Source organism: Lissotriton helveticus, chromosome 2_1, assembly GCF_964261635.1.
Source record: "Lissotriton helveticus chromosome 2_1, aLisHel1.1, whole genome shotgun sequence".
Taxonomy (NCBI): domain Eukaryota; kingdom Metazoa; phylum Chordata; class Amphibia; order Caudata; family Salamandridae; genus Lissotriton; species Lissotriton helveticus.
The window spans coordinates 2,014,376,044-2,014,396,972 of record NC_136059.1 but is presented as its reverse complement, the minus strand read 5'-3'; positions in this window follow the sequence as shown (position 1 = coordinate 2,014,396,972).

Sequence of the window (20,929 nt, the reverse complement as noted above, 5' to 3'; positions counted from 1 at the left end):
TATCCTCAAGGCCAAATTGTGTAGGAGCCATTAGAACTTCTTGAAATTCCACAGAGCACATCCCGAGATTATTTCCCTAAAATTTTGGTTTTAAAAACACCAGGTAAGAGTTTTTAAGGTCATACGGCAATTTTTTTTTGAAAATTAAAACAGAATCATTGCAGAATGACCAACCATTTCTAGACTTTAAATAAGCTGTGTAATGTCCTGATGTTATTGAAGGGCCGTCATGATATATAATTGCTGCAGTTACAAAAGTCCTTCCTGATATTGACAACTGCGAAGCTACAAAATTTTTAATTAAAGTTGTCAATTTTGTTCCATCAGGCCTACATCGTTGGAACATTAAAATGACATACTGGCCATATGTTCGTATAAATAATGTGGACATCATTTCAGATTTACATTGGCTACACTCCATGTTGTGATCAGCTGCTTTTACTAGCTTATTAAAGGAGACTGATTTACTGTCTGGCAAAGTTAAATATATAAATCTTTCTGAGTCTACACTAGTAGTACTTGATACCATACAGTTCTCGCAGTCATGCTGCCATTGATAAGAAAGCCCAAACAGCTGATCTACATCTACACCTTCAGCATGTAATACATCAAGCATATACATTAAAAACTCCTGACAATCTTGCTGAATATTTTGAGAGAATTGTGTTTGGCCTGAACATCTGTCTAACAGATTTCGAATTTCAGACACACTTTCTATGTTTCTTCTATCAGTGGTACATTTCTCTAACACAGAATTTAACAAACTGCAAAATCTTTGATCAGAATTGACCACAATCTCTTCTTTTACATTTTTTAGAGAAAACAAAACATTAACCAGTACATTAGCATAGCAGTTGACACCAGAACTGTTTTCAAACTGAAAACCAACAACATCTTCAACAGAATCCTTTTTGTTTCTGCTTGTAATTTTAGGTTCATTGACTTTTTGTCTTTTTGCTACAACCTCCCCAGTATTGTTCTCATTTCTTCGTGTCCGGCCTACCACACGTTTCTCAAACAAAGGATACTGAGGCAAATGTGGCGCATACTCTCTTCTTAACCTATTGTATTCCTTAACACAATCTAGATCCGCACAAATGTTTGTGACATCACACTCAATCAAGTACAATCCCGATAAAGTTCTAACTCGTGACAATGCCACATATGCCATACCCTCCTTGAACACAGAACTGCCAATATTCACCAATGCACTGTCTACACTTAAACCTTGCGATTTATGAATTGTCACCGCATATGCCAAGCAAACAGGAAACTGCTTACGGCGAACATATAAGTCTTTTACAAGCAAAAATCTAGCAGAACAACGAGCAATTAGCTGTACTTCCTCAATGCCATCAAATTTAATTTTTAAAAATTCAATTCCATCTCTATTTCTGTATTTCACAAAATCAACAACATTACCCATTGATCCATTTACCAGACCTCTTTCAACATGTAAATTCCTTCTTAAAATTATACGGCAGTTCAAGCACACATTCAGAGTCTTTTCAAAACCTGCAGTTTTAGATATACTCTTCTCTAATGAATCCAATTTTTTTTTCAGATTCTCAGACAAAATAATTGTTGATCCCATATGCTCTACTCTATCAATAGCTTCCAGTTTCACAATCTCTTGCTTTTCTAAATGCAACATTTTGTTGTTAAATTTGGCACATTCTGCAAGAGTTGGCATCAAACATATTCCAGATTTCTTCTCAGTAATTTTCTGAAAAATATTCTCAGGCACAACATCTTGTTCTGGATATAAATTTGACAGTAATCGTGCATGTAAAGCTTCTTTCCCATGCTCGGTCACTTTTCCAATTCTAACATCTTGTAGAATAGTCTTGTAAACTTCATCCTTCGCCTGATGCATATTTTCATGCAGTTCAGCATAATTGAAGTTTAACCATATATTGACGTTGCCAATGCTGCCTAGGCACTTCCTGGTATCTTCATGCGTGAACATTTTGAACACGGGTTGCCCTTTCACTGGTGTCAGCTGCAGAAGATCTCCGAAAACAATGATGTGTTTGCCACCAAATAACACATCATACTCTGTTTTGAGAACTTCTTGCATCCTCAAATGCACAAAGGCAAGCATGACATTGGAAACCATGCTTACTTCGTCAATGATAAGAAGTTTCATTTTCCTCAAGATTCTTGAAACTTCAAAACAAGCATCTCCAGATAGCTTGTGATATTGTAATTTGTTGTCATGCTCCACTGGCAGCATCAGTAAACGATGTAAAGTAATCCCTTTAATATTATGTGCTGCCAGTCCAGTTGGAGCAGTGACAACACAAGACAGCGATGACTCTGTCCTTTCCTGCAAATAGCATGAAATTGCTTTAATGAGGAAACTTTTTCCAGTTCCCGCTTCTCCACTCACGTACAGTCGGACAGGCTTCAACGACGTACATGAGCACTCTTTCTTATCATGACTTAATCCATGATCAATTTGCATGGTAACTTCGTCATATATTTTCCTCTGCTCAACGTTGAGTTGTCTTTCCAACTCTTCTAAGTTAACCGCATCCTCTTGAGCATGTGCCATGGCTCTTTCCACTTCATTCATAGCAGTGGCAGCTTCATTTTCGATAACAGGTCCTCCTAGTGGATCCTGACTCAATGAAGCAGAACTCTGACTGTCCTGAGAACTGTCTCTGGCAATCTCGGCTGCAATCGTTGCTTCCTGCTCAATTTCCGCATTCAACATTTCTACATATTTGGGAAAAGCAGGACATTCTATGGTCTCCTTGGCGGCATTGAAAGAGTCTTCGTAACAGAGGAAATCTCCAAGCAGTTCCTCTTCTGCACGCCAAGGCTTGAAAAGTTGCAAAAGTGCTAAATAGAAAAACTCCTTTTTTTCAGGAGATTCACCACTCAATTTTCGATGGTTTACCAAGTGGCATTTTCTTTGCTTGACCAGACATCCCTCACTTCCTATTACAGCATACACTCCTTTCTCAGTATCTTCTTTGATGTTCCTCTTGAATATGTAATTTTGCAGAACCTCATACAGACAAACATTCTCGAGGTGACTGCTTCGATTTGGATAATATGTATCCAACATGTTTGTCTTCAAAATGTCGGTACTGTTTGGCTCCTTTTCCGCCAAATACTCAATTTCCCGCACAGGTTTGAGAACTCGATTACGCGTTGCTGCAAGACCAAGACTCGCCCAAACGATACTCCTGGACTTGGCATAGAGACTTGCTGAAGACAACCGGTCAGAACATTCGTACGCTCCGATTTCTCGATGCGACAACATCTTCAGACTGAAACTGTACAACTTCTTGCTGAGGCTCTTTTCATGGGAAATGTCCTCCCACATATCCTTCAATTCTGTCTTCTCTTTTTTGGTGATGTAAGACGTCACATACCGAGCCACAGCCATACAGTTATCAGCCACAAACTGTATATCCATGTTAGCATTCCACATGGACAAAATCACCGGGTTGTAGTCGTTGATGTACTTGGACTCTTGGTTCCTCTTCAAATTGTAAGTGTTTTTAGGTGATTTCTTCATGACATTGTGTCGCAGCGAAGACATCAAACTGTTTACTCTTCCTTTAGAAATCACCGGTCGTGGAAAGCCGAAACGACATTTAGTGTAGAACTTGTCCTTGTTTCGGAATTTACGACGGCAGTACTTTCCACATCGATGGCTTTGGAAACGCAGAACTTTTTCTCTTAGGCTTTTCTTCTCCTTTGCGTTTGGAACAGCACACGTAGAATACTGTTGGATGAAACTCATCACTGAGTCTTCTGGATCCGTTCCAAATTTAGGTGCATCCTTGATCCACAGCAACATATGTATATGAGGAGCACCTCTTGCTTGGTACTCCTTTCTCCAGAAGAAATCCAACACCTCTGCAAGAGGTGGATTCTTCTTATTCATGATGAAAGACATCATAGCTTCAAATCTATGATTGAAGTACCTACATACATTGACTGGATCCAAAGAGCACAGTTCTCCAGGTGTCTTGAATTCGATGTTATCTACGTTAGCATTTGCCTCTCGTAGAAATTCAAGTAAGTCTTCCCAGCCATACTCGGCACAGCTCAGAGTGAGGAACCATGTGGGAGTACCTAAGTTCCTCAGCATACATTTTAAATCACCATGACGACGGTACCAGTACTCATTAGTACCACGCTGACACGCCATGAGATTAATCAGGTGAGAATCCAAAATACTGTCTTGGACATTGACTTTATCCATAAAGTCACTTGCCGAGATGTTTTGCATGTGTATACCACTTTTCAAGATGTGGTTCACTGCATATGACAGTCCAGACAGATCGCTTTCAAACAGGAGATGAAACAAATAAGGAATGCATTGTCGAAACCTAGCATCTCCTGCATACAATCGCAAAGTCCGGTATTCAGAAGCAGGAATTTGATGAGGTCGCTCATCATATCTTCCTCCCTGACCTGTTGGAAAAAGCTGTGGGAAACACCGAGCTTCCAAACTTTCCTCCCAAACACTAATGGGACTCCCTTTGGCTTGTTTCATTTGAAACAACTCAATAGCATTCCCCATGACTTCCTTGGAATGCAAAGGATGAACACTATAATGTTCATATATTTCTTCACTAGTAGAGGGTTCTACTTTCTCAATTTGACCAGCACACAAATCGCTATCCTCTTCCTCACTTACTTCCTCTTCTGCAACATATACATTCTTATAGTATTTATTATTTTTTTTTCAAATACAATTTGAACCAAACGCAACAACCAACAAACCAAACACCCAAACCCCCTAACCCCCCCCAACACGGAACCCCATTAACTAAGATAACCAGAGGTTCCTCTTCCACTTTTTCTACTCCAATTGTGTTAATGTTTTTCTTCAAATCTAGAGGCAAATAAACAACTCTTCCCTTTAATCCTCTCTGTAAATCTGATGGAGGCAATTTCCCTGTCTTTGGCTCCATTCTTACAATAGCCTGAAAGGGATGGATACTTTGAATCAAAATAGATTCATAAGTATTTAAATCCTTCAATTCAGAAGGAATCTCAACCAATTCCAGATTATTATGAACTGCTCTAGCAGGCATCTGGTTTTGATTTAATTTGCAACAACAATAAGTACACACACGTTGATCCAATCCCAAATCAAAACAATTTTCTACCATCAAGTATGTTGCAAAATCCTTCCATTCACTATTATTTTCCCTTTCACTTTTTGCATATAAATCCACTAACTTAGTCTGATTCTTATAATAAGTGCGTCGACAACACACACAAGTGAAATTAGGCCTCTCACTTGATTTCACCTCAAACGTCGCAATTTCCCTCTGGAAATTATCTGTACTGGAAACCTGTACACTATCTTCCACATGACCCTCTTCTTCTTGCTCAATTTCAACATTCTCCTCTTTACTTCCAAAGTAACAAAACTCAATTTCTTCACATATTGTATTGTATTGTGTATTGTGGCATACTTATATAGCGCAACCTGTCACCACCAAGGGCATCCTGGCGCTTTGAACCGTACTCAGTGGAACAATAGCTCAGCCTATCCTGGGAAAAGATGAGTTTTCAAAGCCTTTCTAAAAGAAAAGAGATCTCCAAGGCTTCTCAAGGATATGGGTAGAGAGTTCCAGAGTTTGGCTGCCGCTACTCTAAAGGAGCGGCCCCCCATCCTCACTCTCTGGAATCTTGGGACTACCAGTAGTCTGGATGACGAGGAGCGTAACACTCTAGAAGGACAATACCAGGCAAACATTCGCCGCAGAGGAATGGGGCCCAGGTCATGAATAGCCCTAAACACAATACACGCCGCTTTGTAGCGTACCCGTAGATGGACTGGCAGCCAATGAAGTTCTCGCAGTGCTGCCGTAGAGGAGCTATGGTAGGGGCGAGAAAGGGCGAGTTTAGCAGCGATATTTTGCACCCTTTGCAGCTTGCCCAAGAGTGTTACCGGGGCCTCCAGAAGTAGTGCGTTACAATAGTCAAGTCGACTTAGGATGGTACAACGCACTACTTCTGGTCTGGCTTGCACAGGGAGGAGAGGAAGGACCTTACGCAGCATACGAATCAGCATCATACATGTTGAAGAGATCTTATTCACATGTAGATCCAGCTGCAGGTTAGGCCCAAAAATGACGCCTAAATTGCGCGCTGAATGTGCCGCAGACACCGTCTCTGAGAAGGACGGAGGCCAGAAGTTCACTGGGAGGTCACGAGGTACTCGATCAGTGGAACAGTGTAAAACCTCCGTCTTGGTTCCGTTGAACTGTAACGAGTTCAACCGGAGCCAGTCTGCTGTCGCCTGCATGCACCGATGGAAAGTCTCCAGTGTGACTGCGTCCTGTCCCTCCAGAGAAAAGACCAGCTGGGTATCATCTGCATAGTTACATGCAGAGATACCGAAGGTGTTAATGAGCTGGACTAGGGGGCGGAGGTAGACATTAAAGAGTATTGGGCTGATGGCCGAGCCCTGAGGTACTCCTTGTCCCACTCTCCGCTCCTCTGAACTGAAGGGGGGTAACGAAACCCGTTGCTGACGGCAGTCCAAGTAGGAGATTAACCAATCCCTGGCCTTATCCCTGACCCCGCACTCCTTCAGCCTAGAAATCAGGGTAGGATGGCTGACCGTGTCGAACGCGGCCGACATGTCGAGCAGCACCAAAAATGCTGCCTGACCACTGTCGACTCGCGCCCGCAGATTGTCTAGCACGGTCACCAGCGCAGATTCGGTCCCATGCGCTGGGCGGAAGCCGAATTGCGTCTCATCCAGCCAGCTGTTCCCTTCTAGGAAGCTGGACAGAGCACGGGTGACCAGTTTTTCCATGATTTTAACGGGAAAAGGGAGCAGGGAAATTGGCCGGTAGTTAGAAAGGCAGGCAGGGTCAAGTGTAGGTTTTTTTAAGAGTGGGGATACCACTGCCTTCTTCCAGCAGCTTGGGACAGTAGCTGTCTCGAAAGATTGACAGCAGATGGCGTGCAGGGGCTGGAAGAGGTCCTCTTGAAACACCTTCCATAGTCTTGGAGGGAGAGGATCCAGAGGCGAGCCAGAGGAGATCGTCAAAGCTAGTTCGCCAAACTCCTTCAAGGAGGGAAGGGGGAAGCTGCTCAGCTGGGGTCGACTGGCCTCGCTCGCCGGAGCTCCCAAGCTGAGGGTCGGCTCCAAGGACGGAGAAGAGTGACCTTTCAGCTGGGGTCGACTGGCTACGATCTCCGGAGCTCCCAAACAGAGAGCCTGATCCAGAGTGGGGGCAGAGGGGCCGCTCAGCTGGGGTCGACTGGCCTCGCTCGCCGGAGCTCCCAGACTGAGAGCAGGCTCCACCAGAAGGGGGAGGAGGCTACCCTGCGGAGGTCGACTGGCTACAATTGCCGGAGCTCCCAAGCAGGGAGCTGAAACAGGGGCTGCAAGGGGAGAGCAATTCAGCTGGGGTCGACTGGCCGCCGTCACCGGAGCTCCCAAGCTGAGAGCCTGATCCGAAAGACAGAAAGGAGGGCTACTCAGCTGGGGTCGACTGGTTTCCGCCGCCGGAGCTCCCGAGCTGGGGGGCTGCTCATCAGGTCGGGGTCGACTGGAGGGTGTGACCGGAGCTTCCTGACAGAGATTAGTAGCCCTCTGCAGGGGTCGACTGGCCATTTCCTCCGGAGCTCCCTCCTCAGTGGTGGGGTTCCGTGGCTCCTGCAGACCTGCTAGGATTTTACAGATTTTTTCCTCAAAGGTGTCCGCCAGAGAGTCACAGAGCGCTTGCGACGAGGGAACAGCACTCGCCACACATGTAGGGTGAGCCAGGTCCTTTACGATTTTAAAAAGGGCCTGAGCCTTGTTTGGGGCCTGACTCAGAGTAAGTTCAAGAAAGGTCGCTTTCGCTATCTTGATTTGAGCTTTATATTTATGCATAGCCGACCTGAATGCAATTTTCTCGGAGTCAAGGTACTGCTTCCTCCAGACCCTTTCCGCGCGTTTACAGTCGAGTTTAAGCTGGCGAAGTTCGCTCGTGTACCAAGGACTGGCTCGGTTCACCCTCCCTCGCGACTTCCGAAGGGGCGCCAACTTGTCCAGCGAGCTAGTAATAGATTGACAGAAGAAGGTGTAACTATCTTCGACTGTGTTGCCAAGTTTGAAGTCCTCATCTAAGATGTTTGGCAATGGGACAGTATTTAGGATGCGGGACCAAGGCCTCTCTAGCTTAGCTAGAGGTAGTCCAGCCTTGCGCGAGGTAGGGTCCTCCGACCAAAGGGAGAACTTGATCAGAAAGTGGTCCGTCCAGTATTGGCACTTGATGTCCACGAGTGATGCCCATTGAGGGTCCGCAAACACCAGGTCCAAAGTGTGGCCTTTCCGATGCGTGGAGGCATTCGCCAGCTGTACTAAGTTGATATCTGTACAGGCTTGGCTAAGAGAGAAAAAAGCGTTGTCCAGCGAGCTGCCTGCCCACAGATTAAAATCTCCAAGAACTAATAACCTGGAGTGGGAGCTGGCAAGTTCATAGACCAGGTCGATGAAAAGGGGGATGGATGGTGCTGGTCCCGGGGGACGGTAACAAAGAACCCCCGAGCAGCAGATCAACTCCTGCTGTTTGACTGAGAACCCCATCAGTTCAAATCCCGGTACCTCTCGAATCTTTAACTGGGAGAGGGTAAGCGAGTCTCTATGAATGAATCCAATTCCCCCTCCTCGGTTGAGTGGGCGCGGTAAGTGACTAATTTTATATCCTGAAGGGCAAGCTGAGCCCAGCTCGACCTCACAGTCCTCCCGAGTCCACGTTTCTGTGAGAAAGAGGACATCGAGCTGTTCAGACTCAATGAGGAAGGCTATTTCCGTGTGGTGCTTACAGAGAGATCTAACATTAAGCAAACCACAGGTGATTGGCTTAGAGGTAGACGGTCTGACCGGGTTCTGACTAGGTCTGAGTCTAAGTAGCTCAGCCCGAGAGTAGGCGATGCGACGTGGCCCAGAGGGGCCAGAGGTAGCGGCCCTAAGCGCGTCCGTTGCGCGAACGGGCGCAAACGGGCTTACCTCTGGCGCACCTCCGGCGCGCCTACGACGCGCCCGCTGCGCGCGAGCGCTGCGCGTCGATCCGTCCATCTTAAAGTACTATTACGCTGAGCGGAGGACCGCCTACTAGCCTCTTGCCTTACGCAAGATGGCCGCGGAGTGCCTCGCCTCACAGCCCAACCCAAGATGACGGACCCAGCTAAGCTGTCTGGCCTCGCCGAGTGCGAGGAGATGGAACTTAAATGCAGGTGAGCCTCCCAAACTTCCCCGGCCTACGGACGCCGACAAAATGAAGTTACTCAGGGAATACTGACCAGAAGCGCTGCCAAGAGAGCGTTTTTAAGGTGCTAGCAAGATAAGCGAAAAAGCGCTATGAAGTAGCTTTAAGCGCCGCAAGATAAAAAGCACAGCAGAGCACTTTAAAATTATGAGTAAAAAGCGCGGCAGCTAATGCGCTGTAAGCAAGGTTCTAACTGACCTTACCTCAAAGATCCTTATGTAGCACCTCAGAGTGCGGAGGACCGCCTACTAGCCTCTTGCCTTACGCAAGATGGCCGCGGAGTGCCTCGCCTCACAGCCCAACCCAAGATGACGGACCCAGCTAAGCTGTCTGGCCTCGCCGAGTGCGAGGAGATGGAACTTAAATGCAGGTGAGCCTCCCAAACTTCCCCGGCCTACGGACGCCGACAAAATGAAGTTACTCGGGGAATACTGACCAGAAGCGCTGACAAGAGAGCGTTTTTAAGGTGCTAGCAAGATAAGCGAAAAAGCGCTATGAAGTAGCTTTAAGCGCCGCAAGATAAAAAGCACAGCAGAGCACTTTAAAATTATGAGTAAAAAGCGCGGCAGCTAATGCGCTGTAAACATATATTCTTCACATCTATTTCAGAACCATGCAAAAGAGCAGCGCATAATTGTTTAAGCATAATTGCTGGACTCTTAGCATAATACAACATTCTAACTAATTTCCTCACTTTGTTATGATGCACTGCTAGCATCCTGAAATGATGAAAAACACTCTGGCATACTCTCCTGGAAAGACAAGCCAGTGAATGTCCATGCAAACCTGTCACTTCTCTTACTCTGCAAGGATCTAATTCTTGCAAAAACATCATTTTCTGCTTCAAACTTTTCTTATTAAATGACCGTACAAAATCACAAAGCAAATTGATGGAATCCTGTCGCACACTGCAAATACTACTACACTTCCAGGTGTACACAGGACCCTTAGCACGTCTTCCTAAAACCTCATTACCTAACACCTCTTCTGCCTCTGTTGTCACAAGTTTTTCTTTTTCAACTGGACAACCATCTTTCACTTCATAAGCACGACCACTGGTGTCAACTGCATGCACCAAATCATTATCCTGGAAATAACTCTCCTCATTAAAAAATGCCTCACAGCTTGAACTATGCATCCATTCTCCAGAAAAAACTTCACAAAAATTACTACGATTAACTATTCTCTTCCATCTACTATTTCTTTTGAAATCAAAAATTGCCTTGTTTAGCTTCCTAATTCTATTGATTATCAAAATAAATAACTTACGTTTAATTTCAAATGCCTGATCAATAACTTTCTCAACTTTTTTTTTGTCTTATAAAAAACCAGTTTCTGTTGACCTTTCTTAATATTTTTTAACAAATTGCCAATTATCCTGTTCCGGAACATTCGTTTACGAATCTCCCTAAACTGTTGTTTCCTTCTACTATCATGCACAGAGTTATCTCTTGCTCTAGCAGTAACATTTTTCATTGGCCTTTCTTTTCCATTTGATTTCCTTCTCGTTTTATGGACTGAAACATTTTCTGTAGTAATATTTTTTTTACTACACATATTTCTTATAAATTGTTTTGTGCTCTTACCCGGTGCTTTCTTCGTGACTTGACAAATCTTTTTGTTAGAGGACTGCTGCGTATTTTTTTTCACCTGCTGTCTTTGACGTTTTGCAGCCTTTCTCTGTCTTTCTATTGTAGGCATGGTGAAATCTTGAAATGATCTGCAGTTGAATCTGTGGAAAAATATAATAAATAATGTTATTAACCATTATTACCAAACAGTAAATCAGTAACAGTGATAAAAAACTTAACACACTACTTGACATTTTAATTAGAAGATTTTTTAGTCGTTGGCAAATTTACAATACAGAAATACCAGAAAAGAAATGACATTTATATTTATGTTACCTATGCTATTTTATATGTGAATCTGATCTAATTTTATGAGCATATTTTAATATTTTATTGAAGACACTACACATAACCTGCTTTTGAAGGTGTCTTTATTTTTAAATTAAACGTTTTACCTTTTTACTTTTTATTAATTATAAATTTTAAAAATAAATGTTTATATTTCCAAAGGCTCAAGCAGGTCAGCTTCCCATCCTATATCATATAATTCGGACAAATCTGCATCCTCATCACGCTCTTCTTCATCCTCAGGATTTAAATCATCCAAGGGATCAACATCCACTGATGTTTCAATTACAAGTTCAATGATGAGGTCAAAATCAACTGATTGCAGATTGTCGCTCATGTTGAGGTTGTCTTTATCTTTAAAGAAAGATAACAACAATGAGATGTTGCAGAGTAAGAGACAAATCTCACAGATTATAATAGTAAAATTGTTTAACAAGAGTAACATTTTGCAGCTATTATTTAGCCATGTCCAGCGATGCTGAGCAGGTGAAGCCTATGTCTAATCTTTCACTGAACAGGACTCATCTCTTCTTAACCTTGGATAAGCCTCACCGACTCTGTGTCCCCTGCACATACTTAAATGTAAAGGGGCAGATTTATGTTAAATGGCACATCCCCAGGCATGCACCAGTTAACGTGCACCACTGCTCTGCCACCCATGGTGTGCCGCATTTACAATCAGATAGGAGAAACCTGCGTCAAAACCCTGCGCCTGCTTGAAGCAGGCATAGGTCTTGACGCAACATTGTGGAGATGGTGCACCCCTGAGCCTTGCTGGAGCTGCATCGCACTTGCGATACAACTCCAGCAATGCGCCACCTTAACGGCACAGATGCGTCAAGCATCTGTGCCGTTTTTGCCCCATGCTGTGCCGCATTGTAAATGCAGCACACCATGGGTGGCGGAACAGCGGCGCAAGATGACTGGCACATCCCTGGTGATGCGCCAGTCATCATAAATCTATCCCTAAGCTTCTTATCTTGTTAGAGATGAACTGCCATATGTATCATCAAAATATTTTGCATTTCCTAAATAGCGAATTTTAAGGAATAAATAGCGATTCTTTACCATTCCTAATTTGCGATGAGCAAATTGCTAATTGCAAGTTACCCATTCATTTCCATGGGCTAGGAGGCTCATAGGAATGAAGGTTTAATTTGCGATTAGCAATTTGCTCATCACAAATTAGGAACTTTTCCAAGGGTGCAGGGGTGTCTCAAGAACACCCTGCTGCACCCCTGAAAAAGAAATTTGGGGGCATATGGCACACATACATGCCCTAAGGGCATGTGTTGGCGTCATATGGGACCTTTTGTTTTTTTTAAAAAAAGCTTTTTGAAAAGAATTCACAAATTACCACCAATTTACCACAATAGTTTCCAAATCCTTAATGTCATTTTTTACATATTTTTTGTTTGATACATTGCATTTAAGTAGTCACAAAATTTGCAAATCCTTCAGTGCAATTGCAAAATAAGGAATAGCAAATTTTGCTACTCCGTATTTTGCATCAAACTTGTTTGATACATACCATTTGTCTAATTAACATTCGCAAAGGCCAAAATTCGTAGAATTTTGATCTTTGCGAATGCTAATTAGCTTGATACATATTGCCCCAAGTGAGGCCTGTCTTACGACATGGTGCATCTTTTGCATCACTGCTGCATCGGTTTCATGTGGTACGTTTTTTTTACACCATGACATATCTGCCTAAATGCATCAATTTGTAATGTTGTCGCCTCATAGCAAATCTTTTGCACCGCCGCTGCATCATAAAAGTGACGCACAGTGGCACAAAAGAGGCATACACCTATCATAAATCTGTCCCTAGCATTTTAAATGATTAATCCAGGATGACGATAAGGTGTGGCCTATCCAGAGGTTTGTTTAAGGTGAGGCCTACTCAGGATTGCAGATTAAAGTTACGCTTGATGAAGAATACAGAGGAGATAATACATGTAAAGGCCTACCAATGAAGTAAGTAATGTGCACTTTATTGCGCCAGTCATCATAAATGTATCCCTAAGCTTCTTATCTTGTTACAGATGAACCACCATATGTACCATCAAACTATTTTGCATTTCCTAAATAGCAAATTTTAAGGAATAAATAGCAATTCTTTACTATTCCTAATTTGCAATGAGCAAATTGCTAATTGCAAATTACCCATTCAATTCCATGGGCTAGGAGGCTCATAGGAATGAAGGTTGCAATTTGCGATTAGCAATTAGCTCATCACAAAATAGGAATTTTTTCAAGTGTGCAGGGGTATCTCAAGAACACCCTGCTGCACCCCTGAAAAATAAATTTGGGGGCATATGGCACACCTACATGCCCTAAGGGCATGTATGGGCGTCATATGGGACCTTTTGTTTTTTGGAAAAAAATGCTTTTTGAAAAGAATTCGCAATTTACCACAAACTAGAAGTTGGTGGTAGTTTCCAAATCCTTAATATCATTTTTTACATATTTTTTGTTTGATACATTGCATTTAAGGAATCGCAAATTTTGAATTAAGGACATTTTAAGTCATTTCCACATGTGCAGTGTTTTCAAATTATGATTTGAAAATCGTTTTTGGGGAAAAGTAATGGTTTGCAAATTTATGACAAGGACATAATGGTGTATGCTTCTCTATAAGGCATTTCAGTGTCTCTGATGTCATTTTTCCCATATTACATTATAAGACCTTTCCCCATGGAGCACATTCCTTGTAAATATGCTCCCACCTGTGCATGGCGAATTTAGATTTTGACTGTTTGAGTCACATAGCCATGTTAAAAGTGACCCAAAAAAATTGCAAACGTTTTAAAAAAACACATTCATGTGTCTTAAGGACATTTTAAGTCCTTTCCCCATGGACAATGTTTTCTAAGTGGCGCAAAAGAGGCATACACCTATCATAAATCTGTCCCTAGCATTTTAAATGATTAATTCAGGATAACAATAAGATGTGGCCTATCCAGAGGTTTGTTTAAAGTGAGGCCTACTCAGGATTGCAGATTAAAGTTACGCTTGATGAAGAATACAGAGGAGATAATACATGTAAAGCTCTACCAATGAAGTAAGTGATTTCTACTTCATTGCGCCAGTCATCATAAATGTATCCCTAAGCTTCTTATCTTGTTAGACATCAACCGCCATATGTATCATATAACTATTTTGCATTTCCAAAAAAGCGAATTTTAAGGAATAAATAGCGATTCTTTACCATTCCAAATTTGCGATGAGAAAATTGCTAATTGCAAATTACCCATTCATTTCCATGGGCTAGGAGGCTCATATAAATGAAGGTGCAATTTGCGATTAACAATTTGCTCATCACAAATTAGGAATTTTTTCCAAAGGTGCAGGGGTGTCTCAAGAACACCCTGCTGCACCCCTGAAAAAGAAATTTGGGGGCATATGGCGCACATAAATTTTAACAACATTCCTTTACCTCAAAAACGATTTTCAAATCATAATTTCAAAACACTACACATGGGAAAATTACTTAAAATGTCCTTAAGACACATAAAAGCGTTTTTTGATTGCCTTTCCTGCATGGTTGGGTCACTTTTAACATGGCTATGTAACACAAACATTCAAAATCTAAATTGTCCATGCACATGTGGGAGCATATTTACAAGCAATTTGCGCCACAGAGAAAGGTCTTACACTAAAATGAGAAAAATAACATCAGGGACAGTCAATTGCCTTATAAAGAAGCATACACCATTATGTCCTTGTCATGAATTTAAAAACAATTCCTTTTCCCCAAAAACGATTTTCAAATCATAATTTCAAAACACTGCACATGGGAAAATGACTTAAAATGTCATTAAGACACATGAAAGCGTTTTTTGATTGCCTTTCCAGCATGGTTGGGTCACTTTTAACATGGCTATGTAACACAAACATTTAAAATCTAAATTTCCCATGCACAGGTCGGAGCATATTTACAAGCAACTTGCGCCACAGAGAAAGGTCTTACATTAAAATGGGAAAAATAACATCAGGGACAGTCAATTGCCGTATAAAGAAGCATACACCATTATGTCCTTGTCATAAATTTAAATCAATTCCTTTTCCCCAAAAACGATTTTCAAATCATAATTTCAAAACACTGCACATGGCAAAATTACTTAAAATGTCCTTAAGACACATAAAAGCATTTTTTCATTGCCTTTCCTGCATGTTTGTATCACTTTTAACATGGCTATGTAACACAAACATTCAAAATCAAAATTTTCCATGCACATGTGGGAGCATATTTACAAGCAATTTGCGCCACATAATTCATAATTTTCTCCTTAAAGCACACTATTCTCTATCTAAATTAAAGAAATATTTTCTCACCTTAGCAAATACTTTGAGTTTGAAAACAGTCTCAGAAACACACCAATTTGTCTTCAGCAGAGCAAAAGGTATGCACTCCAGAGTCTGCAGCTATCAAAAGCACAGAAATGCTGTAATTCTTCACACATATTTCTCATGTCACCCAATCAAAACTCTTCCCTCACTTTTTTTCAAATGAAAACCCTTCCCCCCTCTGCCCTTTCTGTCTTTTCTGCATGGCAACCACCTCTTGGAAGACTTCTGGTGTTTGCAAGTTCACACAACTTTGTTGCAATTGAACTCTGAACTCTCAGTGCACCTGCATATCCAGTGCATTCTTTCATTTAATGATTTTTTATTGACCACTCAAAATACATCTTTCAAATAACTCATCCGTGCACCCTAACTTTCTGTTTTCAGCAATCAAAATCCACCAATCACTGTTACTGCTTCATGAACACAGAAAATCCACAGTTTTTTTCATTTTAAACTCTCATTTTTTCAACTGCCATTTCATTGCCACACTTCATCTGACTGCAGGAGAACCTTCTCTCACCATGTTTTCTGTCTGGATTGTTGGACATAGTTATATTCACTGGGCTCAAAGGTACGTTGAAAACAGGAAATTACCTAACCTCAATTTACAAGATGTGGAAATTAAGTGGTTTGGCCACAGAGGATTAAAATGTCACCAATTGATACCATTGGTGAAAACCTTTATGCATTTGCCCAAACCTGACCTGTTAATTGTGCACTGTGGAGGTAATGACTTGGGCACTTTGACTGGTGTAGGTCTGGAAATGCTTTTAAAGGACACCTTTGAGCAATTAATGGCACTTTTTCCTCAGACTGCCTTGGTATATTCAAATATATGCCAAAGACAGAAATGGAGGTGGTCAAACCAATTTTGTCCACAAATTGAGAAGTCGAGGAAGCATGTAAACAAATCTGTTTCAGCTTACATGAGAGACCATGGAATGGGCACCCTGTACAACAATAACTTGCGTTACTACATGCAAGATATCTACAGAGGAGATGGAGTTCACTTCTCAGATGAGGGCAACAGAATTTTCACTCTGAATTTAAGAATGTGCATTGGTACCTACTTATAAGTACCTAAATGTACCATAAACCCAAAAGCTCTTCTCAGAGCTACCCTACATCTGATCACTCACAATTATTATTGTACTCTAACATTTTTCCCTAATTTTCAACAAAGTACGCTCCCTGGGGCGCTACCCGGTACGCGAACCGGGAGCTAACCTCGCGAAATTTTTAAAAAAAATGTTTTTTTTTCGCACATATGGGCCTCCTCAGCCACCCTCACAAAACCTAGGGGGTCAAGATAAGTCTACCGTGCCCCCTTCTACCCATTCTGAACATTATTTGCCCTCCATCTTGTATCTTAATTCGACCGAAACACAAAATGGTGGACTTCTGGAACGCTTAAGGTCCGCGAACCGAGGCGCTCAACGGTTCGCGTACCGGGTAGCTCCCTTGGAAGCGCACCATCAAAAAAGGTGGGAAAGTAGTTCACAGAAAAGCCACTGGAGACAATTTCACCAAATATAGATTAGCTCATACTACATACCAATCCCTACCATTTTCACAAATTTGATTGGAATTCCATTTAGTCATTTAGCCTGTAGACCTCTCTAAATACCCTGAGGTAAATTACTTCACAAAACACATCTGAAGTGTTGGAATTGACAACCAATGAAAATGTTACTTTCATTTTCTACTTTTTTTACCTGACATTTGATTGGTTATGTACCTGAATATATATAAAGGAAGAGAGAGAAACACAGCCATTTTGACTACTACTTCCTGAACTACATTGCAAGATCATTTTCACTCACAACTTAAACTTGTTTTTAGAAGGTGAGATATTATTTTATAAATTTGAAAACATTTTCAGATAGTTATATACTATCCCTCTGTAAGAGTTAGACATTGAGAAAGGCTTCTTTATTATAATTATGGATTGATTTAGGTTTCTGTGGTATAATTATGAATTTACTTAGGCTTCTTCACAGGCACTTTTTAATAGTACTACTTCACGCCTGAAACCATACAGTGCCCATAGATTACTTCTCTGTTATAAACTCACAAGTACCTGTCTGAACTTAAACCCAACAGTGCCCTATCTCTACTGATATATTTATTTTTTATGCAAATTACAGCAAGAAAATGGAAGGTGAGCAGAATGTTTCCTTTGAAATTGTTCTGGAGAACAACACAGAAAAAGATATTGAGGACAATGATGACTCAGATTTCATGGATGAATCACGGGACCATGAATTAGTTCAATGTGTAGAATCTGTGGATCATTTACTTCATTATGATGACGGTCAAATGTGGGAACTTATGTTCACTCAACAAGAGGACATATCGGACAGTCAAATGCTAGACGTTCTATTAAATTTTGAAAAACAATCCGAAAAATAAAATTGTATGTAATATTAAAAAATTGTTTGAGTCTTTAATCATTTTTATATGTAATTAATAAACTAGTTAAATGTTAGAAATGTTATTAAATTTTCAACCACAATCACAATAATAAATAATTGCTTAAAAAACTAAAAAAAATAAAAAATAATCAACAAAACCAACAATCAATTAACATACTGCATTTGAAAAGTCTCTCATTCATTTTTCATTGCAGTACGCTGCCCAGAACGCTTCCCGGTTCGCGGACCGGGCGCTACCCACGAAAAAAAACAAAAAAAAAATTATTTTTTTTTTGCCCCGCGGGGCCCTTTTAAAGCCTCCACATTAAACCTAGGGGGTCAGGGAGGATCTACTATGCACCCTTATGGTTATTTCCCCCTTTGTTTTGGCCTCCTCTTGTCTCTCAATCCTACCGAGAGACAAGATGGCGGCCGCTCCGGACTGTTTAGAATGTTGACAGACACCGGAGAGCCAATCAGCTTCGCTACGCGAAGTTCTGGTACGCGCCCCGGTCCGCGAACCGGGGAGCTGCCCGGTCCGCTGTTACAGATATATATCTTTTTTTAAACGTTAATTTCTCAAAATCCACTGGAGCACATATATTGAGACCTACAAAAGGCACATCGGGCTACCAGTCCCTACAATTTTGCCAAGTTTCGTGCAAATCCATTCAGCCGTTCGGGCTAAAAGTGAGGCCAACCGCCCTATGGAAAACTCAATGTTAAAAACACGTTTTGGGACCCCCCTTTTTTCTCAGCCCCCCCTGGACGAACCCCCCCCAATTTTTTAGGGGCTGCTCAGAAACAAAATGTTCCATTTTCCAGAAAATTTCATCCAATTCCGTCCACAAACGCCAAAGTTATTAGACATAGAATTTTCAAAAATCCCATAGGGAAAAAATCCTAACTATATATACCTACTGGCGACCGCCAGTAGGTAATATATATTTATAGATATATCCGAAGAAAACCCCAACCACTTCCAGAAAGCCCCTGGGGAGGAAGTAGACTCAGGCCTCTGCAGCAAAGTTTTCAGGCAAGAAGTATTTTATTAATCACCCCTCACGACGACGCGTTTCAGGCTATGCAGCCCTTGATCACGATATATAAATATTTATATATATATATATATTCACTGAAAAAACCATAGGTTATAGACCATATATAGTTAGGAATTAGCATTTACAAAACCTTGAAAATTCACTGAAAAAACCATAGGTTATACACCATATATAGTTAGGAATTAGCATTTAAAAAACCTTATTTTACTCACACAAAACCAATGAAATTCCATATATAGTTAGTTGTACTAACTATATATCGCGCACCCGCAATCCACTGCTGATCATGTCACATATTACATCATTCATGACATGGTCAGTGACATCACTGATGACATCACTGATGACATCTCAAATGACATCACTGATGACATCACTGATGACATCTCAAATGACATCACTGATGACATCACTGATGACAACATCCAGTGACTGTATTTTTCTGTAAAGTTAAAATATGTAAGGCTAGGTCAGGTGACCTAAAAATAACACTTTTCATTGGTTGAGAAGTATTGTTTTTCCCAAATGATGAAAACCCCTCCTTCTTTCCTCACTCTGACTTTCATCATTGTGAGAGGAAGACCTTTATTACTATATCAGAAATGGCTTCAGTAGTTGCTTCAGCTGGTGGACCCCCACCACCACCTCCACCTCCTCATGGGAAGAGAGGACCACCTCCCCAGGTGATGACCAACACTGAGGAGGAAGAGGAAGAAATGGATGAAGAGGTGGGAGAAGAACCACAGTTCTTAGAAGAAGTGCCCCGGGTTTCCCATAAGAAAGCCAGTTTCATCTGGCAGTTTTATTCGATCCCTCGTGGCCAAAAAAAAGTGAATGCGAGGTATGTCACCTGCCTCATCTGTAAAGAAAAATTATCCAGAGGGACGGATAAGAAATATAGTTATGGCAACCATACTATGCACAGGCACATGACAAGGAAGCATCCACTGAATTATAGCCGGGCGGAAATACGGGATTTGCAGGAAAATCCAAGATCAACTCCTGTGGCCAGATCAAGAATATCCATTTCATTGACACCAGCAGAGGCACGGGAAACTGTGCCAAACATACAAGAAAATTTTGGCCACATGATCCACACTTGTATGCACTGTCGTGCCTTGTTAGCATGTGGCAATATGAGCATAAATGCTATCAACCTGGCGTATGAACACCATAATTGCCCTAACCGCCCCCAGTAATTTTTTTTTTGCTCCTGTTGAGACCTTTTCAATGCCTGTTTTTTGTTGTTTCCCCCCCAAAAAAAAAACAAAAAAAATATAAAATCGTTCAAAAAATACAAAAAAAAGAAAAAATGTTCAAAAAATAAAAAAAATATATAAAACAACAAAAATATTTAAAAAAAAGTTCTTTTCAGAACTACCTTCCCTTTCAAAAAAAATTGCTAGAATGTTTAGCACTCTGGCAAGCTCTATTTCTTTTGGTTCGCTTCCCGGTTAAAAAAAAGAGTAAGTATAAGGAAAGTAAACAGAGAGTGATGTTAAAAGAAAGACAGCTATAGGGAGTAAAGAAGAGATACTGTTTAATAGATCTATTTACCGAAGAAAAGACGGAAGAGGGTATAATTGTGAAAAACAAAATAGATAACGAAGTGAAAGAAAAAAAAAGAGAGTATAACATTAACAAAGAAGAGTTTCTTGGAGAATGTGAGTGAATGTTCAAAATAAGATTAAAACATGAGGAATAACAGAGAGAAAAAATAGAAAACAGAAAACAAAAAATAACAGAAAAAGATTAATTGAAATAGCAAAGAAATGTAAGTAACATAGAGCCATATCATCAACATAGGCAATAAAAGTTTTGCAGCTTTTATTGGCAGAAATGTGTCGCTAAAGCTGCTTTTGCGGCAGAAAACTGCCGCTAAAACCACTTTTGCACCAGTTTTCTGCCAATAAAAAGAGCAATAATTTTATTGG